The sequence below is a fragment of the Taeniopygia guttata genome, chromosome 3 (genome assembly GCF_048771995.1).
Source record: "Taeniopygia guttata chromosome 3, bTaeGut7.mat, whole genome shotgun sequence".
Lineage (NCBI taxonomy): Eukaryota > Metazoa > Chordata > Aves > Passeriformes > Estrildidae > Taeniopygia > Taeniopygia guttata.
The window spans coordinates 48,427,042-48,444,675 of NC_133027.1; the positions used below are offsets into that span (position 1 = coordinate 48,427,042).

The 17,634-nt window shown below is 37.0% G+C and overlaps 1 long non-coding RNA gene across 1 annotated transcript in view; it reads right to left on the bottom strand.

Moving 5' to 3' along the window:
* The window catches only part of LOC115494313 (uncharacterized), a 40,516-nt gene extending 23,308 nt beyond the window's left edge, over positions 1 to 17,208 (bottom strand). Inside the window, exon 1 of the long non-coding RNA XR_003959279.4 lies at positions 17,161 to 17,208. This is a non-coding gene — a long non-coding RNA (uncharacterized lncRNA). The remainder of the gene's footprint in view (positions 1 to 17,160) is intronic.
* Positions 17,209 to 17,634: the final 426 nt, after the last annotated feature.

Genomic DNA, 17,634 nt, shown 5'->3' on the forward strand with positions numbered 1-17,634 from the left:
TATAAACAGGGGGTGTGTGTATAGAGCACAAAGGTAGTACTTTCTTATTTTTTCTTTTATATTTCAGAGGGGACTGTATCTCTGGGAGGATCACAGAATCTTGTTTATCATATTGACCTATTTCTGTAAATTTTTCTGTGCTAAAGCTAAAATAATGCATTGTAGACTTCCCTACCACTCAATCCATGAGGCTGGTAACCTTCAACTTTAAACCAAGTTTATCATAGTCCTATTTTGCATTTCAATAAAAATTATCTTTAAACATTTGCGTATTTTTCTATTTTTTATGATTACAGAAGAGCTTCCAGAGATTGACAGCAGTACTGTTAATAAAGAATTAAGAGATTTAATTATGAAGGTACCTGCTGGTACACCACTTAAACATGGATGTGTTTGCAGGATATAGTCTCCTTTCCAGAAACATTTGACTGAACAAGAACTTGTTAATAACAACATTTTTGTATATGTTTGAAATAATGAGAATAAGTATTCTTGAGACATTTTTGTTAAGAAAGTAAGTGACTCTGAACAGTAAATTATATTATGGTTTAATAACAGATGATGTTGTACAAGCTGCCAGATAACTTCCAGTAGCATGTTTTTAATGTACTTAGAATTATAGTATAAGCCTCACTTAAAAATAGAACGAAAACAGATCTCTTATAGCAAAGATGATATCAAGTATAAACAGCCTTAAAATATCCCACATTTATATTGACTTGACAGACTAAGGCAACATCCCAAAACCCATTTTTTCTTCTGTTTATTGAGGAAATACAGTAACAGGCATGTTATCAATGTAAACAATATGTAAGTAATTGAGTATTAATCTTTGGCAGGCTGAGGTTACTAGGATTGACTGTAATTGAAATAAGTGCAGTAAAGTATAGCCTGGAAATCACTTTGATGAGTAAAATATTAGAACTCTTTGAAGGTTTGAAAGCTGGAAAGGGTGGTTTGTGGTCAATGTTCTAATAAAAGGCTGCCTAATCTTTCTTCATCCTAGATCATGCCCTCGAGTGAATGGTGTGGTAGAGGAATTAAGTGTTCAGGAATAATTTTTTTCCTATTTAAAAAAAAAATATTTTTGATAAGTGGGTTGTGGCAGGAGTATTTTGCACACAGAAGAAACCTTTCTACAACCTGACAGTTTCCTACAGGCTAAAGATCTGCTCCCATTACCACCTTTCACTTTTCACACCACTACTCCCTTTTCAGGCTTCTTTCTCTGTCTGCCCATGGTTCTCTAACACTCAAATTCTACCTGTAATTCTGCATTTTGTGACATCTACAGTGGTGGAATAGAGACAGCAAGGAAAGACCATGTGGAGCTCTGCATATTTTTAGTGGATAGGAGTTATACAGAGAAAGATGAAGCATGACAATAGGGAAGGATGGTGTCAGAGAGTATTTTATGAGGAAAGGAAACTGCTCAAGGCAGAGAGGAAAGGGATATAACTTCAAGTAGAAGGGGAAGGAACACAGTGGGTGTACAGGAAGGCTTCACGTGGAAATCAGGAGCTTAAAAAATTTGATACACAAGAAATATTTTCTCTAAACTTTAAAGAAAGCAAAATAACCTTAAGAAACCCCTAAATCTCCCAAAATTCTGCATTTACAGTTAAGTTGCTCAAGTGCACTTCCCATCAGCGCAGTAATTTCAAATCAAGCAAACCACTTGTGGAGCCAGAATTAACCAACCTCAGTTTACACATCTTACCACCTAAACATTACAGTACCCATAACTATTTTCAGCTCCCTCAACTTAATAATAAAAAGCCTTTAATTTCAGCATACAATCTTGTGCAAGCCTCATATCCATTTCCTTTCAAAAAATGTACACTCTTTGTTCTGACCTCATGTTTATCTTTCTGGTGGCTAAGTTATTAGCTGTCTTCACTCGGCTAGGGCAAACTTCAAAGTGGGTGTTTTTGAACAGCATTTTGAGAAATCTGAGGAAATGCATAGGTATTTCTTGTTAGAGATGAAAGGATGTTTTTAAGTAGAACAGATGAGTCTGCGAGTGTATATGTACATTGCAAAGTTTATTTAACAGTCTGCTTCTATTTTTTCAGTATTCCAGTATATTAAGCTTCCTTGGTCACCTTGGACATTTCAGAAATAATTTAAATTATGCCAGTAGCTTTGGTGCTGTATAATAGTGCTCATATGCTAAGAAATATGTTACCCTTACCTATCTTATTTATGTATTTTCATATTTTCAAAGTATTTTCTTTAATCTTCCTTGTTATTTTTTAGAAAATCACTGTGTATTTATTTTTTCCCAATTTTTCTCTACTTCTTTTTTACTGAATTTAGCTTTTCAGGCACCAGAAGATTCAGAATTTCTTTTATGTCTGAAGATAATATTTCTTTTTTGTATTACTTGACCTGGCATTCCTTTCAGGACTTTCTCTTGATTCTGTGCTAGTTAAATATCATGCCAGAATAGTCCACTGGTGAAGGCTTCACAGGGAGTTCTGTGAGATGAAGATGGCAGTGCTGAACTAGAAGTCCAAGGAAGTCTGGCTAGTGGTGTGCATACACAGGGTACGTGTGTGCATGCGGAAATGAGTGAGCAGTCAGGAGAAACACTGTTTGCAAAGGGAGAGGAAAAGACAACGAGACAGAGGAATATTACATGTGGTGTTTGCATACAGAGATAATTGATATCTGATTCTTAGTGGTCAACACTTTTTCCTGGTTCAGCCAGCACTAGATTACTCAGCAGTCACTGCAGAAGTTCATATGACTGAGTAAGTAGTCTGGCTATTTTTCACTAAACCATTCCTTTGTCTGAAGTTGAAATATTCATTCAAAAGCTAGAAAATCAGGATTTCTCTCCTTCTATTTTGAATTTACCAGCTACTTCCCTATATAGAAAAGTTAGTAGTTCAGTGTAAAAGAGGAAAATATTCTGTATTTAAAATACCACCTAAAGCACTGGGAGAGGAAAATTCATAAGGTCATTCAGAAGAAGCATAAATCGACACCTACCCTTGCTAGATTAGAGGGGGATCTAAACAGCCATTCTATACACTCCCTTGTAAATCACACCCTGATCCTCTGTTACTTGGACTTTTCTTGTGGGTCTCAGTGGAACTGCTCTCAAGTGTTAAACAGATGCCTAAGTGTTTACAGAAATGAGCCTAAGAGAATGACATACTTAATCCTGCTGCAAGATTGCAGGGAGGAACTGGAGCAAATTCCACCCAAGCATTCCCCAAAATCCAGATCAAACCAGAGAAGGAGAAGCTGTCTGCTGCAAATAAAAAGTGGGATGCCAGACAACTTACTTTGCATAAGCTGCCAACCAGTGCTCCTAGTATGTAGCCTCATGAGTTACTGTTAAGTAGGAAGAAATGAGTTTCCACAGACAAGGAAAAGGCAGTCATTAATTACTAAAAATTTTTGCAAATATACCACTTTTATGGTGAGAAACAGAACAGATTAAATAAATATCCTACTAAATACGACATAGATGAAAATGGAATAGAGTCTGGTGAGTCTGGTTTACCAAACAGTCTGACGTCAGCCATGCTGAAGATAAAACCAAATGTCCTTGTCCTTTTCCTGCTGGTGAAAAATGTTCACTGGGCACTTAATAAGATGCAGTAAAATAACTGTTTTGAAGGTAGGTTCTGACAGTGATGAAGAAAGGTTAGAAAGATTGCTTCTAAAATTACTGAATTAGACCTGGCTATCTTAAACTACGACTATATTGCCCTTTCATAAAAAGAATCTTTCCTTGTCTGCGTACAATGCTTGCAAGCTGGTATTAAAGAGGGTACGCCTGTTTTTCTGTCTTGATAAGGTATATAGGTGGATTAGTCACCTGTATGGACTTTGAGGTATCACAAACCTACCTTTTCTGCAGCCTTTTTCAAGTGAATTTAAAAGGTTATTCTGAGCCAAAAAGAGCAGTATGATTTTTTCTATCACTCAGCTACACTTTTGGATTCATCATGAGTCTGTTTTCTAGTTTCTTTTTTTTTTTTTCTCCTGCTGCTTCTTCCTTTTCAAGATTAACAATAGCATGCTATTAGTTTTCATGGCCGTTTGTTATTAAAATATCTGAAAAGAAATTCAATCTATCCAACCCACCACAAGCAGGTATCTGGTTTTTCAGGCTTATGAAAACTGGCTGAATTTATTTCTAGTCTGTTAGCTCACAGTTCTGTAAATGCAAAGGCTCTACAAAAGCAAGAAACTTGTTAAAGTCCTTTACAGTTGATTACTCTTTAGGTAAATTTACCTACATACACATGCAAAAATGAACTCACTTTGTAGGACTTTGTCCTCTTTAAGTCTCTTATTTTCAACTCATGATCACAGAATCACAGCATGGCTGATGTAGGAAGGCACCTGTGGAGGTCATCTAATCCCTCTCTTCAAGCAAGGTCACCTAGAGCAAGTTGCTCATAGCCAGCCATGTCCAGACATACTTTTCATATGTCCTAGGATGAAGGCTCCAGAATATCTTTTTGGCAACCTCTTCCAGTATTTGACCAAGCTTTCAGTTAAAAAGAGTATAAATACTCCTGTACTTCAGTTTTTATGTATTGCCTCTTGATCCATCAATGGGTACCACTAAGAGGAGTCTGGTTCTTTGTTCTTTACTTCCCACCATCACAACCTCATGAGCTGTCTCTTCTCCACGATAAGTAGTCCCTGTTTTCTCAGGCTTTCCAAAGAGAGCTGCTTCAATCCTTCCAGGAGTGTAGTGGCCCTTTGCTCTCTCCTCTATGTCCATGCCTCTCTTGTACTGGGAAGCCCAGAACTGGGCCGAGTACTCCGGGTGTGTCTCACCAGTGCTGAGCAGAAGGGAAGGTTACCTTCCTCGCCTGCTGGCAACTGCACCAAGCACAGCCCAGGAGGCTGTTTGCCATGAGGCTGCACTACCTCAGGGACTGGCAGAACCCCCACACCTTTTCTGCAAAGATGCTTTCCAGATGGGAATCTGACACAGTTCCTTTACTGCTATGTCATTTTAGGCAGATACTCATTAAAAAGTTATATACTCATCCTTACGTTTATACATGAGCCTGACCAGGGTGGCTTGCTTTAGTATACTTCCTTCCAGGAAAAAAAATCCTTAAATTTCCCTATTCATTCTTCATTAGGTGGTTAAATACACAAACATTTCAGAAAAGGGGTATATCCATAGTCGGACCAGTAATGAAGCTATGAGAAAAATCTACTGGTAACTTAAAAGTGGAAGTTAATAAGAAAACAAGAAGTTAAGGAGAAAAGTGTTTCCAACTCACCACACGTCATCATAGGAAACTGCACAACACATGTTTTAGTTCTTTGTTGCGTTGTATCCTGTCATTTTATGTAATATAACTAAAGCTGTGTTGGTTCATGCTATTACGTCATGTTATTTCTATGAATCTTTCTGGTAATACACTTTTTATTGTTCTAGTAGATGGAGTTGAAGTGGGCTTTTTTTTTGTTGTTGCTGTTTAGCAGATGATGTGTAATATTTTTTCTTTAATTTTCTGCTTAATATTTTAATTTGATTTATGTCTTGCCCAATTAATATATTATATGTAACTATATTTTCATTCTTCCTTCTTGTTCTTCTAAAGTTCCTTAAATTATGTTCTTACATCAGTTTTATTTCCTTTTTTTGGGGAAAAATGTACACTTCCTTTTTCCGCAAATAGAATTTATGAAGAAACTTATTTATTTTCAGTTGAGTAACTGTTTACAAATTCATGTTAGTAGTTTTTCTGTTGACATTTGAACTCATTCATGCATTTTACTTTCCTATGCCTCCTCTTCTTCTTTTGAAAAGGTTATTTAAAACTTTCAGACTTTCTGTGTATGGAATGCATTACTTTAAATGTCCTGGTTTTGACAGGTCTTCCTCGGGTAATTCTTGAAGAAGAGATTAAGGAGCTCATAGCACTTGGTTGCAGTAGGCCATCTGGGAACACATGACTTTCTGGAAAGTATTTTTTCTTTGCAAAAAGAGCTCAGCATCTTCATACACTGACCAGTTCTGTCTAGAAGTCAAAATCATTCTCTTTCTACCAAGCGGATGCAGGACCATTTGCTCTTTCTTGAATATTTAGAGGCACAGTCTCATAAATCAAGATAGGATACTTCTTTCTCTTACAGGTCTGTAAAGCGGTAGTAACACAGTGTCCTACATTATCAATCCACATAAGAATAGACTGATAATCTAGCAACAAACAAACAAGGAATAGTAAAGCAGAAGAGTTTAGCATGTTTTGGAAAATTCCATTGATATATACAGTGATTTAAAAAGAATAGACACTAAAGATGTCTTAGAGAAGTTCCTGTGTGGGAGGTACAGAAAAGAATCTGGTTGCCAACCATCAGTGATCAGCCCCTTTGGTTTCCAGCAGAGGACTGCAAGGAAATAGGATTCTTTTTTACTGTGCTGCATGCAGCCCTGGCAGATCAGGATGTCTTTTTTCTTGGATATTTAAATCTAGATTAATTATGAGTCTGCTTTTCCCTGTGTTCTCTTAGAGAAGAAAGTAATTAATGACTATTAAATGGTTGTAGTATGAGGCCTAAATTAAACAATGTCTTCCCTTCCCATGTTTAGATAAGATAGGTTATGAAAAGTTAAGTACAGATGGAATATGACAAATGCTGTCATCCAATTTCCCATTGCTTTCCTGATGGCATGTCTTCTGAAGTAATTTCTGAGTAGTTTCTACTTTCACTTAAGGAAAAAAAAATTGCTGTAACTTTTTATGCAGTAGAAAAGGAAGCAATATTTTTTTAAATAGCTAAAAAAATAGTCATTGTGTTGGAAACTCTTCTTAGTAAAACAAAGAATAGAGTTAAAAACTTCCATGGATTTCTGAATTTCAAAATTTCAGTTGGATAGGGAACTTGTTGGAAACAAATCTACTTTTTAATGAGCCTTTTGTGGAGGCTGGCAAATCAGCTGTGTGTGAATTCCAGCCTGTCAGATGCTTGCAAAGGGTTCACTTGGAGTTTTTGCAGATCACTCTTCATTACCTGAAAACAGTTCCAGAAGCCACATGGCACTTATCCCAGCCCCTACTTTGGCCAACCAGATCACCTAATACACCTCAGCGAGTGATTGAAAACAATTCCTGCTTTTTGGAAATTTTCCAAACAAAGGAAAACAAAGGAAAACAAAAAAATCCACAAAACCCAAACTGTGCCCCACTGTGTGTTTGCAGAAGAACAATGATATAGACAGCAAAATCTGTCCTCTCCCTCTCTGACATTTATTGCCCAAAATTGCAGACATGCTTGCAGGGCAGACTATTGATATTTCTACCCTATTGGGAAAATTCTGTAAATTAATTTTTTTTTCCTTAAGTTACATCACATCTTTTACCAGAAAATTATCCAAGCATGTTAGAGAATTGTCACTGTACCTGAAATCTCTGGTTTAGCCTGTGGTAGGGATACTATTTTTTTTTTTTTTTTTAGAGAAAACCAATGTTGTTTTTTTGATTTTTTTTTTGTTTGGTTGGGTTTTTTTTTGGGGGGGGGGGCAGGTAGGTGGTATTTTCATTGCTTGCTCTGGGGTTTGTTTTTTGTTGGGTTTTTTTGGGGTTTGGTTTTTTTTTTGAGTTTTCAAGAGATTGGACATATTTTTTTTATTATTTTGCGAGCACTTTAGTCTGATAACAGAACTGAACAAGTCCTCTAGGACTACCTTGATCCAAGATAACTGGAAAACAAGATACTTAGGCTAAATTGTACCAGAGGTAACATAACTAATGAAAATTGAGAGCATGTGAACTTAGATTTTTAATTCTAGCTGCATTCCTTTTGCAAAAATTTCCCTCTTTGAGTGCAGATAAAGACCCAAAACTGCCTATGCCAACTCCTGAAAAAAACAACTGCATTGTGTGCATTTACAAGACTGGACCCAAGATATGTTCACAGGGAAGCATTTTCTTGCTGCTTTTCTTGCAAACATAGGATTTGCTAAAGAATTTGTAGCTTCAAACCCTCCAGAAAAACCCCTTCTGTCAATTTGATGGAACTGTAAGACAACACACACTGCAATGTTTAAATAGTTACAGCTTTTCGGACTTCTTTTTACTGACTGAGCAGAGACACACCAGTGAAATTCTCTTCCTGCTTCACTTTTCTGCCCACTCCCCTCCCCCAGCTTATTGAATATGCAAGGAAAAGCTAATTGGCAGAGAGCCATTCTGGCAAGCTGCACAATGTGTTCAGCAGTTTGTTTGATTTATACCGTTAGAAGTTGCCAAACTTTTTGTCATTTGGTTTAATATAATGTTTTGCCTTTAACATTTTTTTTCTTCCATAAAGGATTTTTATTTTGCTCAGTAGGATTATAATTTGAAGGTATAATTAGCATCTTGTTAATTGTCAATAATTACACATGTCATTCACAGAGCTCTTGCAAAGGACATGAGATTCATTTAGCAGAACTTCCTCAAGCTGGTGTTCAGAGGTCCCTAATGAGCAAAGAATAGAGCAAGAGTGGATCTAATAATATAAATTGAAAATATGAACACATATAAGCAATCTAAATTCAAGACAAGACAGTGACATGAATGAGCCTCTCTGCTATAAAAAGAGATGCACAAGAGTGTGAATTAACAACCTCTGTGCTCCAAAAATTACAGACACAAAGAAAATAGTCCTCTGATGTTAAGACTGAAATCTAATATTCCAGCAATATTTTTGCAAATGTAATGTAACATATAAAATATTTCAGCCAATGCAATGATGAATATTAAGAATTACTTACATTGCAATTTTTACCACTGCAGCGACATTTTGTGATGTGTAACCAAAGCAGAATTTGATTGTTTTTGCTCATATCGCAGTAATTGCAAGGTTCTCATTTAGGAAAGTGGTCTCCATTGAGAGAAATCAAGAGTATTTCTGTAGTAAATTTGGCAGCTTTGCATACTTACAACCTGTTTCATATCAAAACAGCATAATGGTGCAGATTCCTATGAAAGAATAACTGGATTTTCTCATTCCTTGGCAGGGAGAACTCTCAGTGGATCAGTGAGTTAGAGGAAATTTTATCCTCTCCTTCAAGCTCATCAGTCTGGATCTTGTAGAGTGGGAATCAAAACCTCATTTTGGAGTGAAGGAGTCTTGTCATTTGCAATACCTGCAAGTTACCCCACCAGAGAAACAAGCATGCAGTATCCTCTGTTGGAGGTTCTTGTTTCTGATGTGGCTCACCCTAGGGGGATCATCTCACAGCTTGTTTTCCTCCCTCCCCTCATGCTGTGGGGTTGAGACTGTCATCAGGTGTCTAACATGTCCTTGATTTCCTTTCTGCCGCTGTCATCCTCTTGGGCTCAAGAGGAAGAGGACCACTGTGGTGGAGGAATAGGAGGCAAGCCCAAAGGCACCATCGGGAGGTGTCAGTGTAGCTTGTAGATAAAGCCTTTGTCAGCTTTCGGCTTACCCAGAGCCAATAAGGGCCTGCGGGATCCAATCTCAGAGGGCTCCATATGATGAAAGACAGGGTGAGTTCACTCTGTCAGATGAAGACCAAAGAAGTGCAGGGCAGAATCTCTTGCCTCTCTGTGTCCCATGCTGAGCTGCATACTTCTCAAACACAGGCTGCATCCTGAGATGCTGTGTCCAGGAGTTTCCATAACCTTCACTTGAACTCTTTGGTTTTACCCCACCACCAAGGGGACTCATTCTCCTCTCTCCTCAGGAGAGTTCAGCTGACTCCAGCTGCATTAGCTCCAGCTAGGTTTTTTGTTGGAAAATTTCTTACTCCCTATATTTCCATTTGAATGCAGTTCATTTTCTCCACCCATATGGATGACTTCAGACGTTTTCTTATTAGGTCTCCTCTTTGTTGTTACATGACTATGGTGGAGTTTTTCCCTTAACCATCTGTCTTTTTGAGAAGTACTTTGAATATTGTCAGGTGTTCATGCTAGCATGGGTTTCTCCTTGTATTCCTCAGAGCCTTTTCAGCCAGTTCCTTTTCTGCTTGACACAGAGCTACAGCAGCTGGTTGCCAAAGCACTCCATCACCTTTGTTAATAACCAGATTTTACTGCCTCAGTAAAAAATGGACAAGAGTGAAGATTTAAAAGAGATTAGCCTTTAACTGAACTAGAGGGGACTACAAATATCTTTGGTTTATGTGAAAGATTTAAAAGGTTTTTTTGTCTTGAGAGTATTAGTGTTTCCTTTTAATGAGTTAAGTGGACATACATATTTAATTTTTTGTACCATTATTCTGACATTTTTTTTCTTCATCTCTGCGATTCTATTATACAGTATGATTTTCAAAAATTATGTTTGCTGCAACATAAGGTTTAACTAAGAACTCTTCATATTGTCAATAGAATTTCCATCTGTTTTACCCTTTTTGGGTAGTCAGCTCACAAAATGTGCACAACTGAAGAAAAAAGAGCAACAGATCAGCATAAAGTATCTGGATTAATAATGTAATAATATATTTCAGCGGGAGTGTCACAAATATAACTGCACTTAGAACAAGCACGTCTCCCGAACCTCATTTCCTGAAATTTAAACCATCTTCAATGTGGCAAAAGCCAGATAATGAAATAACTCCATCTTCTCCTTCAGAAATTACTTCAAGTGACACAAGTAATTGACTTATTTATTTGCATTATTTCTTTATTTACTCTCCTATTGAATGAAAGTTGCTGGTTTGAACCATGACAGAATAAAAGGGTAACTCACACCCTCCTGTTCTAGGCAGTGCCCAAGGCAGAGAGCCCTAGCTAAGGAGCTGCCAAACCATGAAAATTCATTAGGCTCACTCTGCTGATGAAGACAGGCCCAGCTAAGTGCCTGAAGATGCTGCTAAGGGAAGGAAACTCAGTTTCTCCTGGCCAGAGCAGAGACAAGAACTAAAAGCACTGCTGTCTGACACCTATTGCAGTCTGGTAAAGGCACCCTTGCCTGCTCCCACTGCGTGTTCGGGAGGATCCAGCAGCAGGCAGGTAGCTCAGGCTGTGAGCCAGGAGACTTTGGTTCTCAGGGCCAGCTTGGCTATGGGAGATGAGAGGCAGGCTGGAGTGTCCAGGAGCTGGGTTTGCTCAGTTGTGTAGGATGGTGTTGTGCTCTTACCTCACCTCATGCAATAGCACAGAGCCTGCTTCCACTTTCTTGCCTTGGTTGCTGTGTGGGACCACGTGTAGAGTGCCTGGTCCAATTTATTGGAAAGGAAACAAAGGAAAATACTCCTGCAATCCCTCTCTTAACATACATATGGGCTGCCAGAGCGGCCTTGCTTTAGCTTAGTTTCCAGTACCCATTCCAGTTAGTTCAGATTTTTGTCGTTTAATTTCTCCTTTTCCCTACTGAGAGCTTAAACCACAGTGCCAGGGAGAGATGTGCAATACCCTACTAACCCACGTGCTCCAGTTTGTGCAATACCCTGCTAACCCATGTGCATCTACTCTGGAAAGCCCTGATTGTGACTTATTCCCCATTTTTGATGAGTGCAAATGAAGTTGAGTGTTAAATATTTCAAGTACTATCTCAGTGATCTGGATCCTATCTTCCAGATGAGGTTATAATTCCTTTGGCATTTAATCGTCTCAAAGAAGCACAGATGATGCTGGAAACAAACCTTGTCCTGTGCAGGTTAGAAAGTCTAGAAATGCTGCAGATGCCCTCTCTGCAAAGAAATCCCTGTATAGTACTGCTGAGGGTCTTAAAAGAGAGAAGGATGCTGACTGCAGTGCCCTGGAGGTGCATCTAGAGTAGGACTCACAGTTGTAGACCCCAGCCTTACACTCATGCTTACACTATTCACTACAGCATGTCCATAGAGACAGCACAGTTGTCTTACAATTCATGTTGAAAGAAAATTAAGGACTAAACACAGCAGTAGAGGTTTAGCTTCCACCATATGGTGAGATATTTCCTGTTGTATTAACAAGATCTGAGGCCATGAGAGAACAGTTTAAAAGACACAGTATTAGGTTTCTTTCAGGCTCTTACCACTTCTTCAGATTCTACCTTTGGGTATCTCATCTCAAGGATGCAATTACTTTCAGAGCTCTATCTGTCATTATCACTATTATGAGACATGATGTGCTCCATATTCTCACTAAAATTAAAGAGAAGATGGAAGGCAGATAGTATAATGCAGTTCAATATCGCTAAGAGATGAAATGGTATATATATGGCTATACAGGGAGAGTTTTAGCTAAATTTGTTTTTTTGTTCATAGTACCCTGTAGGCCCATCAATGAAATTGCATCTTTTACTGGGCCAGCCTAATGCCAAGTAATTCTCTTCTCTTTTCTGTTATCTTTATCTCATTTCCTAATGATTCCTCAAGTGCTCTGCTCAAATTAAAGTCTAATACTTATTCTTTTGTTAAATCTTTTCACAAACACATTTGTAATATAAATCAGTGCAAAGAAACTACTGAATAATACAGGCATAATATAGACATCTAGTATCTAATTTTAATATCTTCAAACTAAAATAAAGAAGTGGAATGCAAATAAGGTCATGAATAGTCTTGCTTTTTATGTATTTGTGCCTCACATATCTGAAAAAAAAAGTAGCTCATGGTGCTGAGGTTTTGGGTTTGTTTGTTTCACACCCTAAATTAAATAAAGCATGTTTTGTTAAGAACAGGACTATCAGCAGATGATATTAAACTAGATCAGTGAGAATTTCTGATTTTCCCATTCTCCTTGAAGGATTGATAGATTTAACCCAAGGTTTTTTATATGTAAAAAATGTTATTTTTAAATGTTAAAACTGAGTGCTATAAAATATCCAGCAGAAAATACAACAGAAAAGCAAACTGATAAACTTGTGCAAGAAACTATAGGTGGAACAAAAAAGTGGAGGAAAAAGTAGTTCTTAATGAAAGAGAAAATATAGCAAGGAAACCACCACAGAAATGTAATTAAAAAAAAGATAAATTAACAAAGGTACCAGCAGACATTCTGTAATCTATCTAGCAAAATAGAAATACCTTTTAATTGGCTAGTTTGCAGCTGGAGACTTTTGGAAGCAGAGTGTCAATAGTCAGGTTGTTTATTTGAACAGCTAATAAATTTTGTGTTCATATCACTTATCCTCCTCAGATCTATTTTATTTTCAGTGGTTATGACAAATTCATTTGTTACCCATCCCATGATAATTAACATTTTTCTTAAACATGATCTTCCTTGACCACCTGAAAAATCTCTTAAAAAGAAAAGAAAAATATTTATATCTTAAATGCTTCAAAAGCAAATGTATTAAAGTTTCCTAATTGAATCTTATGGCTTTTACTGCAATCTTGTGGGCTTTTTCAAAATTATTTTAGAACCTGTGGCTTTGGCTATGCTGTCTGCGTAAAATGTAGAATACAAATTACCAGTGGGGAATATATAAAAGGTTCTGTGGATTCAGATTCTCTGCACAGAATCTTAGCTGTATTATAAGAGCTTTCTGATTGGAGGGCCTTCTGTTCTGAGCACAATGCAGTCCTACTGAGAGCTTTGTGCTGTAGAGCCCACAGTGCACATGCAATATCTGAAGTGTCCTCATCTCCTCAGTTTTCATCCTGATGAAACAGGGAAGAGTTCACAGCAATAAAATATCGTTGGATTTCTTTTGGACTCTGCTTTTCTGTCTAAGATAAATAATGATCTTAGATAAAGAAAATAACTTTTTATGCCTTAAAGCTGCCTTAGTCTCTACAAGTTTTTTTCACAGAGTCACTTGTAACTTTCTCTCTGTTCCAGCCCTGTTGAATCATCTTTTCTCTGTGATGCTTTATGAATGTGTATCAAGTGTACTGTAGCAGTATTTGTGTACACATTCCCACGTCTCTAAAGGAAAAACGAGAATAACTATGGTTAAAGCTGTCATATCAGCTACAGAAAATATGTACTTAGAAAGTGAAAGGGATTTATTTCATAAAGCAGATATATGAAAGTCATTGCCTTGTACATATCAGCTGTGACTTCAGTGCAGGGTAATACATTAATAAGTCTTCCTTGGTGGAGACAAGCTGCCAGGAAGAGCTCAAGTCACCAGACAGTAACAAGTTTGCTTCGGGCTGTTACAGCAGCAAAATTTTCCAGGCTAGTGAGAATGTGTTTACCACTGGACTGTTAAAAATACTCTCCTCATCAATTAAAGCAGATCTCAGAAAGCCCCTGTGCAAGGTGGGGTCACATTTCTGCTGCAGCATTTCTGTGAGAAGCAAACCCTCCCCAAGGACAATTCTGACCCTCAAATCCCATTATTTCAATCCAGCTGTAAATAATGATGCTGAAATATTTATTTCTGAAAACAGCCTTGTCTAAACTGTAAGGTTTTCCTTTTTTATTTTTATATCTTAAATTTACCAAAGGATCAATATAGTAGAAAGTGTTTCTTTAGGAAATCCCCAAAAGAAAAACATAGTCCAAATCTTTAAAGAATAGCTCATCAAACCATAAGCTGAATATAATTTCCTCTTTATTAGTATCAGGTGGACATAAATTAAATTGTTTTGATTCTGATGCATTCCACACATAACACACATTAATTTGACTTTAGTGTCAGTAAAGACTGATGGAAGAATGAATCTGTTAAACATTATTGAAAGTCAGAGAGATAGAGATAGAAATATTAGGAAAACTCCTGATTTTGTATTTTCTCCAGCATCCTGTGGGCAGAAACATTTTGTACCTTTTAACACTCTTTCAGTCCTAGCAACACTACTGTCCTAGTAGCTAAGAACCCCCAATTTAAAGTTAAGTTTTGGCAGGTCTTAGCTGGCCACAAAGTTTAGCAAGACACCCGCAGTGAATTTTCATATCCTCCATTTATTTTGAGAAAGTCAAGGGACAAGTTTAAACAAAAGGCATAGCCAAAGGTAGAACACATTCTTCACTCTGGATAAGACACCATGTATTGGAGGACATAATCCTCATAGTGACTACTTTCCGTAGGAAAAGCCAACACAAATCTCTCAAAAGTAGTGTTGAACTCTATTAAATTCACCTGATGGCAAAGGTTCAACATATCACAAGCCAGCAAAATCTGTGTTCACCATTCCAGCTTCTTAGAAGGCCTTTTGTGCCAGAGTGATTCCAGATTTTCATTATCTCGGGCTAATGACTTTTACTCTTGGAATTGTTGCACTTTGTAAATGAAAATGCAAGGTCATATACCAGCCAAACACAGAATAGAAAAGTGAAGATAAAAATAAAATAACATTTTCTCTTCCTCTCTTTTCCTTCAATCACTGCTGTACTGGACTATATGCTAAGTAAATAGAGTTTGAATTCAAAGACAAAAAGATTACCTGAAGTCATTTAAGGTCATACTTAGATCTTGTCTCCAAACAATGTATGATCTTTTTCCTGGAACCTATATCTATGACCTACAATTTTTTAACTAATAGAATTATTTTTTGTTTGTTCTTCATATGACAAATAGTTCTTATCACTTGCCTCTGTACATATAGTGATACCTTTATATATATATCGCTTTCTGAAATGCATGTAGACTACTGAGCATTTTCGTGCCTCTCTGAATATATGCATAGTAAAAGGAATGAACAGGTTGATGCTGATAAGCCAAAGCAAGACATGAATTCCTGAAAAACTGGAATGAGCATGTGTAGCAAATAGCATAGTTGCACAGAAGTGACTCAGATAGGTGTTCAGAGGAAAAGTGGCTCTTTTGCATGACAATCAGTTGGACACTTTTATCTAGCTAGCTCACTCTTGAAGGTAAATAGACAAATAGAATTAACATGAGTTTGCATATAGTTAAAGTACTACGTTAATCTGTTCAAACTTCTGACAAGCAATGATTCTAAGAATTAATAATGATTTTACCAGGGACACATGATTAGAATGGGATTCTAAAGTCCAGCCTCTTCTTAAAACAGACAAAATGTTATGTAGTCTTGTTTATAAACCTATCAAACTCCATCATTTTTATCACTGGTAATCTCTTGGAAGACTGTTTCAAAGGTTGTTTAGTACTTTGATGGCTAGATCTATTTTCATTTACAATTAAATTCATTAACAGGAAGCTTATGCTGAACTATTTGTGACTCAGTGGACAAAAATTTTATCACTCAGATATTTCATCACCCTTCTGTTGCATCTATTAAGCTGTGAAGCATTCACTTAGCCTGAATTTTCTTAGAAGGATAAAGATGACTTTTTGAGGATTATTTAAGAAATATGTAAGTAGGTGCCTGATGTAGCAATTTACCTGTTGAGTAAGTAGATAGCATTATATATCTTCATTATGCTTTTTGTGTTGATAACTCTGAAAAATGAAATAAGAGACGCTGAATACTTCAGCATGCTTTGTAAATACCAATGACACTGAAAACTCTGTGTTATCCATAGGAATTCTTCTCCAGCAGCAGAAAAAGGGCTGGTGATACTAATATTTATCAGTGCTAATCTGAGTGAGCAAAATCTGTATAAGAAATTGATTTGAATGGATGTAGATGTTCTTGGTATAGATACATAGATATGGGCTGGTTATTTAAGTTCCCATCACAGGCCCCCATGAGAAATAAGGCCCTTAGGGTATAAGCCATCCAGCTGTTTCATAAATCTACTCAGGAAGAGATGGTTTGCTCCCTTGAAGGACTTATGCATCCTTACTGACAGTAAAGGTAACCTTAGAGAGAAGTAATCTGTTGTTAGCTGCATTGGATAATCTTCTGTCTCTTTTACATAAGGATGAGTTCAAACAAGGGAATTCCATCATTTCGACATGATGTTATCCCACAGACTTTTTATGCTCCCAATATAATGAATACATAGGCACTTCCAAAGAGCAATAATCACACAGAAGACCTACCTCAGCCTCTCTGAGTGCCAGCTGTTCACCCTCAGTTGAAGAAAGGGTCTATATATGATGCCTATGCATCTCATCCACCTTAGTTTACTGCCTAAAGTTTTAAGGGATAAGTACAGGCCAGAAAATGTAATCATATATCAATTCATTTTACAAAGACAGCTTCTGTTTTTTATGAATCTCTAGGTTTAGATATATCAATCAACCCATCAGTGTACTGAAATACTACAATAAAATTATTTTCTATATGATGTTGCATTCACACGCTGTAAGTCACAAAATATAGAAATGTAAATAATAATGTTCAAGGGATCCAGCAACTCTTGGAACATATAAAAATACATTAATATAAACCACTTGCCAAATACTCACAGAGATGAGGACTGCATTGCCGACAACCCCTGAAAAGGAGGTGGGGCAGTGGGAGGGTAAATTCGTAACACAGATTATTCACAATGAATAATTCAGCAAGTTCTTTTTACTGCACACTTCCACCAGCTGGCTTTTGTGTAAGAACTTCAAAGTATTTCAGTATGAATTGATTAAGGCCCTACACTACATTGATCTGCATGTTAGAAAAATTTTCTGTTCTCCAAAAAGCAGTGATATTTGAGCAAGGCAGTTTTGTACTACTTCTCTTGACAAGTTCAAGAGAATATGTCTTTGAAAATTAGGAGATTTTTATTGAACTCAGATGCAGAAATATTTTTATTTTGGCTTTCCTTTACAAGAAAAGTACATGTTGAACCACAGAATTGCTGATATTTCCCTTATAATAGCATCACCTCGGATCACTGAAATCTATCAGTTTTGTTTCTAACTGCAGATGTGGACATTTTACAGCTA